Source organism: Bubalus bubalis, chromosome 10 (genome assembly GCF_019923935.1).
Source record: "Bubalus bubalis isolate 160015118507 breed Murrah chromosome 10, NDDB_SH_1, whole genome shotgun sequence".
In the NCBI taxonomy this organism is placed as follows: Eukaryota; Metazoa; Chordata; class Mammalia; order Artiodactyla; family Bovidae; genus Bubalus; species Bubalus bubalis.
This window is the reverse complement of record NC_059166.1, coordinates 67,071,446-67,089,189: the sequence shown is the minus strand read 5'-3', so window position 1 is coordinate 67,089,189 and position 17,744 is coordinate 67,071,446.

Here is a 17,744-nt window from a genome sequence, read left to right as displayed (position 1 = left end):
TAGACATCTGTAACCATCCTTCCCATGGGAAGCTTTTTCTTCTAGAACAAGGACCCCCCCAAAAAAGAGTCTGCTTCAAATTCCCATCCTCATGTCTTTTTACTCCCTTAGCTGAGACTGACAATAAGGAGAGGACAAACTGCAAGGATGACATTTCTATCTAAACAGATTTATATCTTAAAAGAGAGAGCCTCATTTAAAATAGTAATTCTATTTGTCTATTTTTGCCTTAAGCTTTCTCTTTCCTATCTTAAAAAAAAAATGAATAGCTATCAATAAGACTGAGTTTCAGGGAAAAAGTGTTACTATAGAAGGCCAGCCAGATGACCAAGACTCAAATGGTTTTTAGAAACCCTTTATATAGATCTTGTGGTAACAGGCTCCTTAGGGAGCATCTCAATTAGAGATAAGTTCTGTTACTGTACTTAGGTCCAGCATTGTTTCCACGCATCTACATGAAGAACCTTATGCTCCCGAATTCCTCTGGGCCTTGGACTTTATTTTTATCTATTCTACATGGAAGACTTATTATTATTATTTTTTTTTTACAAGCTTCCACTGCTAGTAATTATTTTAGTGGTTTTATAGATAAAGATGCAGGAACACAATTCTCTTTATAGATTAAAAATTACCTTTTCATATTCCGAAATCACTGGAGAGATTGATTTGTATACCTTGGTTTTTTTTTTTTTTTTTTGGTATTTAATTGTGGTCTAGCTGCTCAGAATTCATGAAAACAAAACAAAATGTTGTCATCCTTGATAGTAATTTGAAAGGAAAATTTCACATTCATGTTACATTCTTAACAGAACCAAATAAGCTAGTAAGCAAAAAGTCATAAAATAAGCTTAATAAACCTTCATATTAAGGCAAAGTTAACATTTGTCACTTGGCAACTGGATAAAAATTCAACTCACAAGACAGAATTTGGGCTGCAATCAATGCTTATGAAAACCACGTGCAGCTTGTGCAAGCCCTGCTGGATTTGGCAGCGTTGGGAGTCAGCTGTGATTCCTGAGCATAATAAATGCATTGGTTTGAATTCTCCTGTCTGTTGTATGTGAGGTTTGTCTGGAGCTCATTCAGATTCAAGATGCACTTTAAGATAGAATTACAAGGGGGAACTGAAGGAAAGAAAAAAAAACCCTCCCATTTGAAATGCTTTTTATTGGAGGATGGTCCTACGAGGTGATTGTTCCTCTGGACATATGTCATTTTCAGAAATGAAAATAACATTGCCTACTTTGGTTAAGATTCCACCCACAGAAACTGCTCCATCCTTATCAGACTCAGCTTCAGCAGCGGATGAAATCTTAGTCCTTTATGGAACGGGAATCATCTGGTGTCCTATTGCTAAAATAGTCTAGAGATTACTCACTTACTTCTCTGCAATTATAGCCATCTGATCCTTTGATATTGTGGAAGAGTGAGATAATGACACGACTGTAACACAAATCCATATTGAAGAGCCCGGTGTTTAAAATTCCCTGGGTTCACACACTGGAGGTTTACTTGTGAGCTGATGATACTTGAGAGCTGATGGCACATCACAGATAATCATCAAATACGGTTATCAACTTAGTATCTGGACAAAGAATGAAAACAGGAAATAACATTCTATTATTAACTCCTAGTTGTTGAATATAGGAAATACTTAAAACATATCAAGCACCCTTAGTAATCTTTTCAATAAAGTATATACAACTCAGTGAAGCACCCTCCACAGAGTCCTTTCTAGTCAGATGAAAAGGTCATTTATCTTCTTTTAACAAATAAGACTTTGGAAAATTCAAGGCAAGTAGGCCAGATTATAGCATGACGCTCTGAAGACAAGGAATGGTGCTGCTCCTCCTGTTTTTTCTGCTCTCAGACCACCTTCTCATCTCCTTTGCTTTTCAACAACAAAGCCCCAGCATGGTGAATTGGAGGTTGGTGAAAATATGTCCAGGAGCCATAACTGCCACTGTTAAATCTGAATACTTCCTTTATAAAAGATATCTAAGGTGTCATTCCAGACCCGTCATTTATTTTTTTTAATGTACTGATGAATAAAGAGCACTGGATTAGGATATAGGAGACAGGTTCAATGTAGTCTCTGCTGTATACTCATCACTGAACTTTCCATATAGTCTGAGTGTTAGTTTCTTTTTTGGAAATTGAAGATACCTGCTAGACTCATGTCAAGAAGTTACTAGATGAATCACAATGAGGTAGGTGTTTTGTGAGTTGTGAAGTGCTATGTTTGTTTTTAGCTGCAAAGTCGTGTCTGACTCTTGAGATCCCATGGACTATAGTCTGCTAGGCTCCTCTGTCCATGGGATTTTCCAGGCAAGAATACTGGAATGGGTTGCCATTTCCTACTCCAAGGGGATCTTCCTGACACAGGGATAGAACCTGGGTTTCCAGGATTGGTGGGTAGACTTTTTACTACTGAGTCACCAGGGAAGCCCAAAGTACTATAGAAATGCATTTTATTATTACGCCTGCATCTAATAAATAAACCAGTGAACATGCATCACATGATTCAGGAATATTAATGCCTTTGTGCTTTTATTTTATGTATACTAAATCTTCCCCTTTTCATTTCAGTTTTATCCATGTCTGGTGTTTTTCTCAAATGCTTTACCCCATAAAGATCATGTCAACTTTTAAAATTATTTGATTCCTTTTTTACTTTATTATTTGTCATTTGACTAAATATTCCTGTGCATTATTCAAAAGGTTCTTTTGTTGTAAATGCAGTTGCCTTCAATAATTTTGTAAATTCACAACAACTTCATTTCTATTCTGCTGATATGATACATATGAATATGTAAAATATAGTACTGGGCAAATTTGACTTCTTTGTCAGGATGGTTTGCCACAAACATGGCTACTGTGAGCTAGAATCCTATGTGTTGACCCCCATACTATGTTTCATATGCTTCTTGGATCACTCTGGCCCAAATATCCTTCCTCCTTGGTTAATCATATCCTTAGTTATTTCTGCCTCTAGAACCTTGATTGTTTTAACTTAGTTCACTATAGTGGACTTGAACAAGTCTTTCTTGGTATGTAAGCACAACATGCTGAAATAAGAGGGAAAATACTTATGAGTGAGCAGTAGCTTACAAAGACAAAAATGTCTGCCCCTATTTTAATTCAGATTGGTGCAGTAAAATTGGTTTGGAAGGGGGAGATTGTCTTCAATGGCAAACAATGATATACGTTGTCAAATCAAAAATAGATAAACAAATACAGCCCCGAGTCCATTAAGCAGCACACTGCTGAATGTGGAGTTGTATTAGGGGAAAGAATGCTCTGACCGGATTTTGCTGAACTTGTCAGTGTTGCGATCATGTTTCTTTCCAATGCGTGTGGTTGTGGTTGTCTAGAGGTCTATATTCAGATGGTTACCTGGAAATTAAAAAGTATTGCATTGAAATTACCATTTTCCAGTGGGATCCCCAGGCACAAACTCTGTTATTGCCATTTAGCAGCCAGCATCTCTGTTCAAGCTTCTGTCTAAATTTGCAAACATCATAAAGTCGCCTCTTTTGATAATTATAGAGCCTCAAAGTACTGACAAGAGGTGGCACTTAATAACATACATTACAAAAGCGTAGTAACTTAGGCAATAAAACACTGCCTAACGGACACCATTGTCATGGGAGCTGCATGGTGGGGTGTCTGTAATAATCAGAATAGATTTAATGTACATATTTATGCCAACTGTAAAAAGGTTGCAAGCAACAGCAGGAGAGGCGATATGTTACAAGGGTGAAACACCGAAATAGGGAACAAAACGTATTCTTAACATATTCAGACACAATTTTGTTTCCTAAGGGATGATATGACACTGTGAGTCTTTCAACAGAATCAGCTATTTGTTTTCAGTTCTAGTGTGTTTGGGTTATGAATTATGAAAGGATTATCCTGATTCAAACTAAATTTTAATTAAATTTCAAAACATCACTGTGTCAAACACCGTTGCAACTGTTTAACTTTGTTGACCAAATAGATTCAATTTTATGTATGTTTTCTTTTTAATCTTATCCCCCAAATTTTTCAAGACACCTAAGTAAAATCCAACTAATCTTTGGACATTATTGCATTGACTGTACACGGATGTGAATTTTGATGGTAGGGGATTTCCTGGTACACCACAGTACTACCAACAATGCAGTTTTGCAGTGTTGAACAATAGAATATTCAACTGCCTTTAAAAAGCCACGGACTGACTCCTTAGGCATAATGAGAGCTAGTTTAGTAATTTCTTCATGTTATATGAAACAGGGACCTTTAACAATCTCAGATATGTACACCAAGAAAAGATTTTTGTTAATAGAGAGTTGATGTCCATTTAATAAAATTAGAGTCCTTAAAAGGTCTCCAAAAGGAGCTATAGTTTCTGTGTGTTTTTTTAAAAAAATGAAACAAATTTCTCTTACAAGAGCTATATCTTTTGCTGTAGGTGGCTCTTAAGTCTTTATACCTGTTAATCTTTTGTGGGCTTCCCTGGTGGCTCAGCTGGTAAAGAATCTGCCTGCAATGTGGGAGACATGGGTTTGATCCCTGGGTTGGGAAGAGCCCCTGGAGAAGGGAAAGGCTACCCACTCCAATATTCTGGCCTGGAGAATTCCATGGACTATATAGTCCATGGTGTTGCAAAGAGTCAGACACGGCTGAGCATCTTTCACTTTCACCTTAAATCTTTGTAATTCTCATGTCTCTGTGCATCCCATTTACAAGCAGCAGGAATTCCATTTAATACCCAGATAACACTAATCCATGTTCTCTCCCTTCAAATCACACACAAAAAAATGTCCAGACAACTACAATATAATATATGGTAATCCTCAGCAATGCGCGCATGCTTTACAAATCAATGCTGGTGCCACTGTCATTCCACCAGCTATGCTGGCCACACTACATCTGCTCCAAAGCTTTGAGGTCATATTTTGTTGTCTTCCAAGATAGTTGCCTGTCCATCCCATATTGCTTTGTCCCAAATGTAGGTATAACTTTTCCCTCAATTTTCTAAAATATGATTAACTGTGGGGTATAATAATTTTAATAGATTTATTGAGATGTAATTTATATATCATAAAGTTCATCCATTGTATTAATATTACTATTATTTTTTTTGGTGGGGATGTACCTCATAGCTTGCAGGATCTTATTTCCTAAGCTAGAGATTAAACCTAGGCCATGGTAGTGAAGGTGTTGAATCATAACCACTGGATTGCTAGGAAGTTCCCCAAATTCATCCATTTTAATAGTACAATTCAACAAGTTTTAGTATGTTTATAGAGTTGTAGAGTCATTGCCACAATTTAATTTTAGAACATTTTCATCATCCTGAAAAAAACTTCTGCCCATTTATAAATATTCCTCATTTACGCATCAGCCCTAAACAACTGCTAATCTGCTTTAGGTCTCTATATTTCTGGACATTTTATATAAATGAAATTATGCAGTCTATATTCTTTTGAGTCTGATTTCTTTTACTTAATGTATTTTCTTTTTCTTTTTTTCAGGATAAAGGGTAGTCATTTTTATTAAGTAAATTTATTTATTTATTTATTTATTTTTTAGTATATTTCTTTTTAAATTTATTTTATTTTTTATTTTTTTATTTTTATTTTCAACATGTATCCAGATTGTAGCATCTATCAGTACTTCCTTCCTTTTATTGCTGAATATTATTCCATTGTAGTGTACATTAGGTTTTGTTATTTGCTCACAGGATGTAACATTTTAAATCTTCACTGAAGGGGTACTTGTGCCATGTCAGAATAATACTACCAAATTTACCTCACAGTAGGAAAACATGACAAAACGTAAGCCGCTACTACTGCTGTTTTCAGATCTTGGTCAGTAGGCTCACAGGACTGTGATATCTGTTAGAAAAGAAACTAATGAGGTAAGGTCTGTGATGGCCCTGGTTTTCTATCTAGAAGCACTTTACAGACTGTGGACAAATTAGGGGAATTTCAACTCAGGACAACAGCTTGCTGAGTTGAACAGATAAGAGTTCATAGGAGAGGGAGCTTGGGTGCTAGGAAAGAGTACTAGAAAGAAAACTTTGCAGAAAAAGAGCTACAGTAATATTGCTAAAGTTTCTTTTGAATATTTTGGTAAGAGTAAGCATCAAAACCCTGTGAGGACAGGCAAAAAAGTACCTGAGCTGTAAATGGGACATTTCTCAGTGTTCATACAAATTTGGGAAGTGTTTAAATTTGACCAATCAAACTTGAGAGAACTCACCAAACACCTTATATATGCAGTAAAGATTAAAGAAAGGTCATGCTTGAGGAATAGGGTTAAACTAGTCCTCATACAAAAGCAGTTCTGCATATTCCCTAGAATAGCTTATGAACAAGTCTTGAAAGAATCAGTATGACCCGAAAGTTTATCAACTGCTACCTCAACAAGATTCAGCAGTCTTTAAGGGACTATAACTGAATCTAAACAGTCAGCAATGATAAGCATCCATTTAATAACAAAGGATTGATGCTTTTGAACTGAATTACTAGGTACATAAAGAAGAATTGATGCTTTTGAACTGTGGTGTTGGAGAAGACTCTTTGAGAGTCCCTTGGACTGCAAGGAGATCAAACCAGTTAATCCTAAAGGAAATCAACCCTAGATATTCATTGGAAGGACTGATGCCGAAGCTCTAATACTTTGGCTACCTGATGTGAAGAGCTGACTTATTAGAAAAGACCCTGATGGTGGGAAGGATTGAAGGCAGAAGGACAAGGGGAAGACAGAGGATGAGATGGTTGAATAGCATCACCAACTCAATGGACATGAGTTTGAGCAAGTGCTGGGAGATCATGAAGGACAGGGAAGCCTGGCATGCTGCAGTCCATGAGGTTGCAAAGAGTCAAACATGACTGAGTGACTGAACAACACTGAATATCTTTACTCCAAGAAAAATTCTTCAGATGGAAGAAGTGACTTCAAATGGAAACTTGGACCTACAAAGAAAATGGGAAATGTCCTTAAGTGGTAAGTAAATGGGGCTTCCTTGGTAGCTCAGTTGGTAAAGAATCCTCCTGCAATGCCAGAGATCCTGGTTTGATTCCTGGGTTGGGAAGATCCCCTGGAGAAGGGAAAGTCTACCCTCTCCAGTATTCTGGCCTGGAGAATAAATGAATATATGTAAAAGATTTCTCATTTTAAAATATCTTTAAAAGACAGCTGTTAAACACAGATTAGTAGCTATGGATTTGGGGTTTTACAGCATAATTAAAAGTATAATATATGACAACACTATCATAAAGGATTGGGGAGAATATAAAATTCTGATATGTACAGTAATAAAATACAATGTGAAAGTTGACATTTAAAGGCTTCCCTGGTGGCTCAATGGTAAAGAATCTTCCTGGTAATACAGTAGATGTGAGTTGAATGCCTGGGTCAGGAAGATCCCCTGAAGATGGAAATGGCAACCTATTCCAGTATTCTTGCCCAGGAAATACCGTGACAGAGGAGCCTGGTGAGCTACAGTCAATGGGGCCACAAACGAGCTGGACATGACTTAGTGACTAAACAAAACAATACTGAAAATTTAGCAATCATAAGTCACTTGATCAATCGAAGTTATATGCTAATAAGTGAATAATGAGATATAATGGAATACTGAAAATTGCTCAATTAATCAAAAAATGGCAGGGGAAGAAGAAAGTGGGGACAAACAGTAGATGAAGCAAATAATATATATCTTGTAAGATGCTCGACTTAAATGCTAACCATATTGATAATTGCATGAAATGTAAATGGTCTAACCACTTAAATTAAAAGGTGTAGTTTATCAAAATGGATAAAAAGCAAGATTCAATTTTATGCTATCTATAAGAAACCCCCTTTTGATATAAAGACACAGATACATTAAAGGTAAAATAATGAAATAGGTATACCATAAAACTGCTAATGAAAAGTAGAACAAACTATATTGTTATTAGACAAAGACTTCAGAGCAAGGAATATTATTTTCCATAATAAAGAAAAATTCCGTGATAAAACGGAATCCATCAAAAGGCATAACTATCTGAAATATATACATGTACCTAATAACAAAACTTCAAAATTCAGGTAGCAAAACTTACATAGTTTAAAGGAAAAATAGGCAAATACATTAATATCATTGATTCTTGTTGGAGATTTTCACTCTGTTCTCTCAGCAATTGATAAAATAATAAACTGAAAATAAGTAAAAATATCATAAGCAATATTATCAACCAGCTTGACTTAATTGACCTTTCTAGAATACTAAGCAGCATGGTTCACATTTTTTTCCAGTGTTAAAGTAAATTTTCCTGGGATAGAACATATTCTGAAATTTTGCTAAGACAGTATCCTGGAACATAAAATGAGTCTTAATAAATTCAAAATACCTGAAAACACAGAAAGTATGTTCTCTAATAATAGTTTAGTTAAATAGAAATTAAATCAACATTCTTTTAAATAATCTATAAGTGAAAGAAAAGATAACAAAGGACATTTAAAAGATTTTGAAATTAATGATAAAGAAAATACAAGATATCAAAATATTTGGGACAAAGATAAAGCAATACTTAAAAGGAAATTTATAGATTTACATGTTTGTCATGCTCATGTTAGAGAAAGATGATAGATCTGAAAATCAGTAATGAGTTTCTACCTCAATAAACTAGAAAAAGAAGAGCAAATTAAATGCATATTTCATTTAAATTTAAAAAATTAAATGAAATAAAAGGCAATCAAATTCAAGGAAATAGTGGTAAATGATAATACCAATTAAATTCAAAACTTGTTATTTGAAAAGATCAATAAAAATAGACATGTAGCTAGACTCCAAAAAGAGAGGAAGAAAGATAAGTTGCTGCATATATTATAAGGATAATGAAGAAATATTATGAATAACACATGCCAATATACTTGTTAGCTTATAAGATATTAACAGATGCTTTTAAATATACAAATTAGAAAAATAAACTCAAGAAGAAATTGAAAATGTCAAGATTTTACCAGTTTAAAAGTTTTAATGTTTTTAAAAATATTTCCATATAGAATATTTGAGGAACATATAATTTCCCTGAATTCTCTCAACTCTTAAAGGAAAAATTAATATCAATTGTATACAAACTTTGAATAATACTCATTAAGTCTGTAACTGACGCTAACATTTCTCTGGTGCCAAGATCAAACCTACACATTATGGGAAAACAAACTATAAACTAATATTTCTCAGGAACATATAAGAAAAAATCCTTGCTAATAATAATTTAGTGGCATATAAAAATAATAATAAATGATGACAAAGTATTGTTTGTCTCTATGTTATAAGGTTGATTTAACATTTGAAAAACACTGGTTTATTTACATATCAACAGAATGAAGATGAAATACCATACGAGCATCTCAATAGATGAAAACGGACATCTGACAAAAACCATTTCCCATTCATGATAAAATTCTATGCAAGCTAGGGATAGAATGAAATTTCTTTATTCTAAAAAAGAACACTTAAAAAATGTCAGCAAACAACATACTTAATGATGAAAACTTGACCGCTTTCTCCTAGAATTGGAACCAAGGCAAGGATATTCACTCTCAACTTCTTTTCAACATTATACTTGTATTACTGGTCAGTACAATAAGGTAAGAAAAATAAAAGACCTCCAGTTTGGAAAAGAAAAAAAATTATACTGTCTTTATTCCCAAACAAAATGACTGTGTAATACAGAGACTCTTAAGGAATGTACAGAAAATCTGTTAAAATTAATAAGGAAATTTAACAAGGTCTCAACACCAAAGGTCAATACAACAAATAAAAACAATGTTACATTGCCAATGAACAATCAAAAAATATAATTTAAAATATTTCATTTATAATAGTATCAAACACATGAGATATTTAAAGATAAGGTTAATAAAGCAAGACATAAACCTGTGCACTGAAAGCTACACGACATTTTGAGAGAAGTTAATAAGAATGGAGAGATATATGTATCATGTGCACGGTTTGACCAATGCAATATATTTAAGATATCAATTTTCCTTAAGCTCATCTATAGATTTAACACAACTGCAGTCAAACTTCTAGCAATCTCTCTCTCTCTCTTTTTTTTAGAACATGCCAAACTGATTCTAAAATTTATTTGAAATTGCATTACAAACCACTTTGGTATATGGTCTCTGATCTTTCTGTAAACTTGCAGCATGCCAAAGAGCTACTCCAGTCAAAGGAACTCTCTCTGCCCTAAGCACAGCCACCCTCAATTAGATATAAGTAAGCAGCAATCCTCTGATGGAATTAATTCACATCAATAGTGAAAGACAGAGGTTCACAAGGGTACCAGCTATATTTCTTAATAAGATGAATTGGTCGAATTTTGAGCATGCAGCAGATTAAGTTAAAATTCTGGTGGTGTGTATATGACACATTTGTCCAGGTATGTGTCACCATCTATTCAGAGCATTGCAAGTTGAGACTATGCCACAAAGGCCACCTCTTCCTACATTTCACAGCAACTTTGGTTTCTCCTGAGACCACAAATGCCTCAAAAGCTTGAAAAAAATGTTTTTCACAATGCCTTCCTTGGCCCTAGTGGCTATTTCTGAGGATTGTGAGAGGGATATTTGTAAGAGGAAGAACTGCTTACATTACAGAATTTTCTGCAGTATTTCACCATTAATAGCGGTGGTTTCTTTGTACAGCAACAACTGCTTACAGAAAGGCAGACTTCATTAACATTCTTCAGTCCTGCTGAGTCTCCCCTGCAGCTCTCAGCAGTCATTCACATTTCCAAAAAGCTTGAAGGTCAAAATTCTGCGTCTCCATGTGTCAGAATCACTTCATGACTTCAACTTATATTCAGACCACATCAATCTCCATTTTTGCTTCTGAAACCGAAACCCAAAAAAGACTCACTTTGCTTAGACGTGCCAGATTGCAAGAGCCAATGGATAGTACAAGTCTTTAGTCATTCAGGCAAATTAAAAAGGTTTCTTCTTTGAAGAACTAACCAGATGATGCACTAAGATATGATTATGGGCATGACTTAATTATTTAATTTGTAAATTATGATTTATAATCAACCTAATTCCAAAAGACATTCTACACAAAACCTGTTAGGAAATTTCTTAAGGACATGAAAATGAATATATTAAATTAGAGGTCAACACTCAAAATGGCCCAATTATTTTAATTTTAATTTATTAATTTATTTATTTTGACCACTGTCCTACATATGGGATTTTTGGTCCCTGACCAGGGATTGAACTGCATCCTCAGCATTGGAAGTATAGAGTCTTAACCACTGGACTGCCAGAGAAGTCCCAGTTAAAACTTAAATTTTAGAACAGTTTTATACTCCTTTAGGGTTTGTGTGTGTGTGTGTTATTTGATGCTTTTTTTAAACATTATTCTTGTGTTCTTTTCTCTCTAGTTTTTGTGTATTTTATTTGTTGTAGGTTTTGATTTGTGGTTACCACAGGGTTCATATGTGTTGCTCTGTAACTATATCCACTTGTTTTAAACTGTTAGTCATTTAAGTTCAAATACATGTTGAAAGAGCTGCATTTTTTGTTCCCCACTCCCACATTTTGTGTTTTTGGTATATTTTATATTTTCATGTTTATCCCTTTACTCTTTATTGTGATTATACTTAATTTTAATTTTTCCCCTTTTAATCACTGTAATAGCTTACTTAAGGTCTTAATATTTGCCTTTACTAGTGGAATTTTTCCTTTCTTACAAATTCTTATTTTTGTAGCCTTTTCTTTTCCACTTAGAGAAGACCTTCTAACATTTCTTTTAGAGTTGGTTTAGTACTGATGAACTCTTAGTTTTTGCTTGTCTGATAAGTTCTTATCTCTCCTTCAATTCTAAATGATAATCTTGCTGGGTAGACTATTCTAGGTTGCAGGGTTTTCCTTTTCAGCACTTTGAATATATCATCCCACTCCCTTCTGTCCTACAAAGTTTCTGCAGAGAAGTCAGCTGATAGTCTGATGCATCCGTGCATGCTCAGTTGCTTCAGTCATGTTTGACTTTTTACAACCCCACAGACTGTGGCCTACCAGGCTCCTCTGTCCGTGGGATTTTCCAGGCAAGAATACTGGAGTGGGTTGCCGTTCCCTTCTCCAGGGAATTTTAGTGACTCTTAGGCGGTTCCCTTATATATGACTTTGTTGTTCTCTTGCTGCCCTTGGAATTTTCTCCTTATCTTTCACTTTACCTTGTTTAGGACCCTCTGTGTTTCCTTTTTCTCTTTCCTTCTTCAGATTTGGGAAGTTGACAGCCATAATTTTATCTAATATATTTTCAATTATTTTCTCTTCTTCTGGGACTCCTGTAATACAAATGTTTATATACTTGATAGTGTCAAGTATAAACTGTTGTCATTTTATTATTATTATTATTTTGCTTTTCTTTTTGCTGTTCTGATTGGGTGATTTCCATTATTTTGTTCCATATCACTTAGGCATTTCTGGATCATCTAGCCTGCTATTCCGTCATTCTAGTGTGGTTTTCCATTTGCTGTTGTATCCTTCAGTTCTGACTAGTTCTTTTTATATTTTCTTGTTCTTTGTTAAAATTCTCACTGTGTTTGTCTATTATTTTCCCTAACTCAGCCTTTTTAATTAATGACACTTTGAGTTCATTATTTAATGAATTATTTGTTCCATTAGTTGTTTTTTCAGGTGTTTTCTCTTGTTCTTTTAATTAAAACAAATTCCTCTATCTTTTCATTTTGCTAAACTTTCTTGATGAAATTAGGTGACACAGTTACCTTTCACTGTGTTGAAGGAGTGTCCTTGTGTAGGAACCTTCCTATATAGTCTGTCTGTGCCCCTTGGCTATGGTAGAAGAGCTGGATTTGATATGAATCACATTTCTTCCCAGGGCACGCTGGTAGCTGTCTCCTTAGGAGGAGCTGGAGTGGAAATGGAGGGGCTGGAGCCACAGCCAGTCATGAGCCAGGACTTTTCCTGGCTCAGGACACAACACCACCTTGTTGAAGGTCAGATCATGTCTCAAGCTGCTGGACCAGAAGCCCTGAGGGTCAGGTCTGAATCGGCTCCTTTTCTTCTAAGTGGCACCTTTGTCCCCGAGTGGGCACTTGGTGAGGGTATGGACTCCAGCTGTGGTGGTCCTGGCCCCAGTCCAGGCCGCTCGCAACGTGCTGTCTCCATGAGAACCAATAATGGCTGTCCGTTCCCTGTTCTGATGCTGTTCTGTGTCCAACCCCATCTTGCACAACGGATCACACTTCCTGCAGCAGTGCTCCTGACCTAGTGTGGATCTGCCTCACAAAGCAAGCAGGGCCACTTTGGGGGCTTGGCTCAGGCTGATACAAATGCTGGACTGATCACAGGAAACTGGCCGGACTCTCATGCGGTTCCAGTCTGCTTTCTCTGCCTTCATTCTGGAGTCAGCAAGCATGTCTGCGCCCTTCAGGAGTGGAGTCTGGGTTTCTTACAACCCTCCTGGTAGTCCCTCTGGTTTTCCAATCAGCTAAGTGGACTGATCTTCCCAGTGCTGGACTACAGTGCTGGGATGCTGAATACATGGCTCTAACTGCTCACTCCTCAGGGAGGATCCCTCAACCCATGGAATATCCCTCCTCTTTTGTGTCCTCTCCCAGGGTCACAAGTCTCAACCTGATAGCTTCTCTTCTCTTCCTACCCAATTCCATGTATATCTTTCTTACAGCCTTAGTTGTATAAGAATCTTTCTGCCAATCTCCAGTTCATTTTTAGTGAGAACTGCTCCATATTTGGTTATATTTTCAGTATATTTCTGCGGGGAGGTGAGGTCTGTGTCCTCCTGCTCAGCCATCTTTATCTGTCCCCCTGAATAGTTTTAGATTTATAGAAAAATTGTGAAGGTGGTACAGAGTGTCCATACACAACAGAGAACTATACAGTGCACTTACACAGTAATAGTGTCCTTTATCATTAGAATCTAACATTATTAGCATCTAATATGATACATATTTTACAATTAATGAGCCTTATTATTAACCAAAGTCTATCAAGGCTGTATATTGTCACCCTGCTTATTTAACTTCTATGCAGAGTACATCATGAGAAACAGTGGACTGGATGAAGCACAAGCTGGAATCAAGATTGCCGGGAGAAATATCAATAACCTCAGATATGCAGATGACACCACCCTTATGGCAGAAAGTGAAGAAGAACTAAAAAGCCTCTTGATAAAAGTGAAAGATGAGAGTGAAAAAGGTGGCTTAAAACTCAACATTCAGAAAACTAAGATCATGGTATCTGGTCCCATCACTTCATGGCAAATAGATGGGGAAACAGTAGAAATAATGATAGACTTTATTTTGGGGGGCTCCAAAATCTCTGCAGATGGTGACTGCTGCCATGAAATTAAAAGATCCAACCACTCCATCCTAAAGGAAATCAGTCCTGAATATTCATTGGAAGGACTGATCCTGAAGCTGAAACTCCAATCCGTTGGCCACATGATGTGAAGAACTGACTCTTTTGAAAAGACCCTGATGCTGGGAAAGATTGAAGGTAGGAGGAGAAGGGGATGACAGAGGATGAGATGGTTGGATGGCATCACCAACTTGATGGACATGAGTTTGAGTAAACTCTGGGAGTTGGTGATGGACAGGGAGGGCTGGCGTGCTGCAGTCCATGGGGTCTCAAAGAGTTGGGCAGGACCAAGTAACTGAACTGAACTAATGCTTTATTCATGGGCTTCCCTGGTGGCTCAGACTGTAAAGAATCTGCCTGCAATGCAGAAGACCTGGCTTTGATCCCTGGGTTGGGAAGATCCCCTGGAGAAGGGCGTGGCAACCCACTCTAGTATTCTTGCCTGGAATTCCATGGACACAGGAGCCTGGAGGGCTACAGTCCATGGGGTTGCAAAAATCAAACATGACTGAGTGACTTTCACTTTCTTACTTTATGCATATTTCCTTAGTTTCTACTTAATGCTCATATTGTGTTCTGGGATCCCATGTAGAATACTATATTTAATTGTCATGTCTCCTTAAGCTCCTCCAGACTATGATAGTTTCTGACTTGTTTTTGATGAACTGGATAGCTTTCAGGAGTACTGGTTAGGTATTGTGTAAACTATCTCTCATTTGGGATTTTTCTGATTTTTTTTTTTAATGAACAGGCTGGGGTTATGGACTTACTGAGGTAAACTGCCATTTTCATCACATATCAAGGGTGTATGATATCAATATAACTGCTATTGATTTGATATCAATATAACTGTTATTGACGTGAACGTTATCATCTAGCTTAGGTAACATTCATTAGAGTTTACTGCTGTAAAGTTACTCCATACGGCCACTTTTGGAAGGAACACACCTTTCCAAACTGTACTCTTTGTAAGGAAGTGATGATGCACAGTCCAAACTTAGGGGTGAAGAGTTGTGCTCCACTCTATTTGGTATTCTGCATAAGAGACTTGTCTGAGCAAATGACCATACACATACACAGGCACACATGCAAGACTTGTCTCTTCCTTCTCATTTATTTGTTCAATCATTTATCTCAGTATGGACTCATGCATATTTATTTATCCTGTGAATTATAGTCTAATACTGCATTATTTATTTTCCTACTTAAATTATTTTGGCTTTAGCCACTGGGAGTTCACTCAGTTGTCTCCTCTGTCCCTTAGAGGGACATTGTTTTACATTTGATTGTTTTATATTTGATCACTTCCTTACTTTGTGGCACTAGAAGATGCTGCAGTCTTGTATTCTGCCTTCTCCAGTCCTAGAATCACTCATTTCTCCAATGACCTCTAGTTCCTTTTATTGGAGAATGTTAATAAAAACCAAGATCTGGATTCTGGGAAGACTTTCTAATTTTTGTAATAATAGTTTTCTGTATCTGACTTAAGGGACCTTCATGTCTATAGACTGGTACTTGTCTATTTTACCGGTGGAAATCTGGGTCATTTAAATGTGTTTTGAATAGGTCACTTAGAGAAGAGCATCAGGCTAAGTAACATTCTAGTTTCCGTTGAATAATTGAGGCAAACAGTACAACCGGGAGTTTAAATGTATGCAGACTCTAGATGTTTAGAATCAATCAACATTAGAGCTGTGCTTCTCAGACTTTAATGTGAATGCTAACCACTTGGGCATCACTTAAAATGCAGTTTCTCATTCAGTGCGTCTGGAGTGTGACCCGAGATTTTGCATTTCTAACACTTTTCCTGGTGATACCACATTTTTATAGTAAGACCTTAGAGCAGGGGATGGCATTTTTTTTTTTTTTTCTCTGTAAAGGGCTGGATGATAAATATTTTAGGATTTGTGGGCCATGCAGTCTTTGTGACAACCACTCAACTCCACCATTACAGAGCTGTACATGAAACATGGAGAATAAGCATGGCTACATTTTGATGAAACTTTATGAACAGTGACATGTAAATTTAATGTAATTTTCACCTGTCACAGAGTATTAAGGTAAAGGCTGTTCTTAACTCTAGGGCTATACAAAACAGGTGGCAGGCCATAGTTGGATGACTCTGTCTTGAGCATTTATTCCCAAATCTAGTCATATTATTAGTATCTTCAGCTAGGGAATTTTAAGAACAGTTGTCCAGATTTTATGCCACAGGTGTGCCATGATCAGTGTACTTCACAAGCTCTATATGTAGTTGTGATGCACAGCCCGGTTGGAGAACCCCTGCTGCAGAGGGCTTTGCATAGCTTTCATGTCATAACCATTTTCTCTCAGCTTGCACACTTCTAATGAGAGGAAGCTCATCACCTGGCAGGTAGATCATCCCCTTTATGAACACCTCTAATAATTGTGGGAGTGCTTTTCCTACCACTGCACCTCAGTTTGTCTCCTTGTTCAGTTCAGTTCAGTTCAGTCACTCAGTCATGTCCAACTCTTTGTGACCCTGTGGACTGCAGCATGCCAGGCTTCCGTGTCCATCACCAATTCCCGGAGACTGCTCAAACTCATGTCCATTGAGTCGGTGATGCCATCCAACCATTGCATCCTCTGTCGTCCCCTTCTCCTCCCACCTTCCATCTTTCCCAGCATCAGGGTCTTTTCCAATGAGTCAGTTCTTCACATCAGGTGGCCGAAGTATTGGGAGTTTTAGCTTCAACATCAGTCCTTCCAATGAATATTCAGGACTGATTTCCTTTAGGATGGACTGGTTGGATCCCCTTGCAGTCCAAGGGACTCCCAAGAGTCTTCTCCAACACCACAGTTCAAAAGCATATCTTCTTCAACACTCAGCTTTCTTTATAGTCCAACTCTCACATCCATACATGACTACTGGAAAAACCATAGCTTTGACTAGACGGACCTTTGTTGTCAAAGTAATGTCTCTGCTTTTTAATAAGCTGTCTAGGTTGATCATAACTCTTCTTCCAAAGAGTAAGCTTCTTTTAATTTCATGACAGCAGTCACCATCTGCAGTGATTTTGGAGTTCCCCCCAAATAAAGTCTGTCACTGTTTCCACAGTCACTGTCTCCTTATAGCTTCTGTAAGGTATAGTTTGGGCTGAGGCAGAAAAGGAGAGATGACCTCAATGGAGGTAGGTTACCTTTATTCAGTCAAGGAGGGGCAATAGTCGGTCTAACCACCAGTCTGAGTGCAAGAGGGATCAGGGAGGCTTAATAGTTAAAGGGAGGTTTGTGCAGGTGATAAGGGAAACATTAGTCAGGCGGGACATTTTGGGTAATCTTTAGTTGAGATGGTGTTTGTAGTTGAACAGGGGGTGGAAGGTGTTGGGCAGGGGTGATAA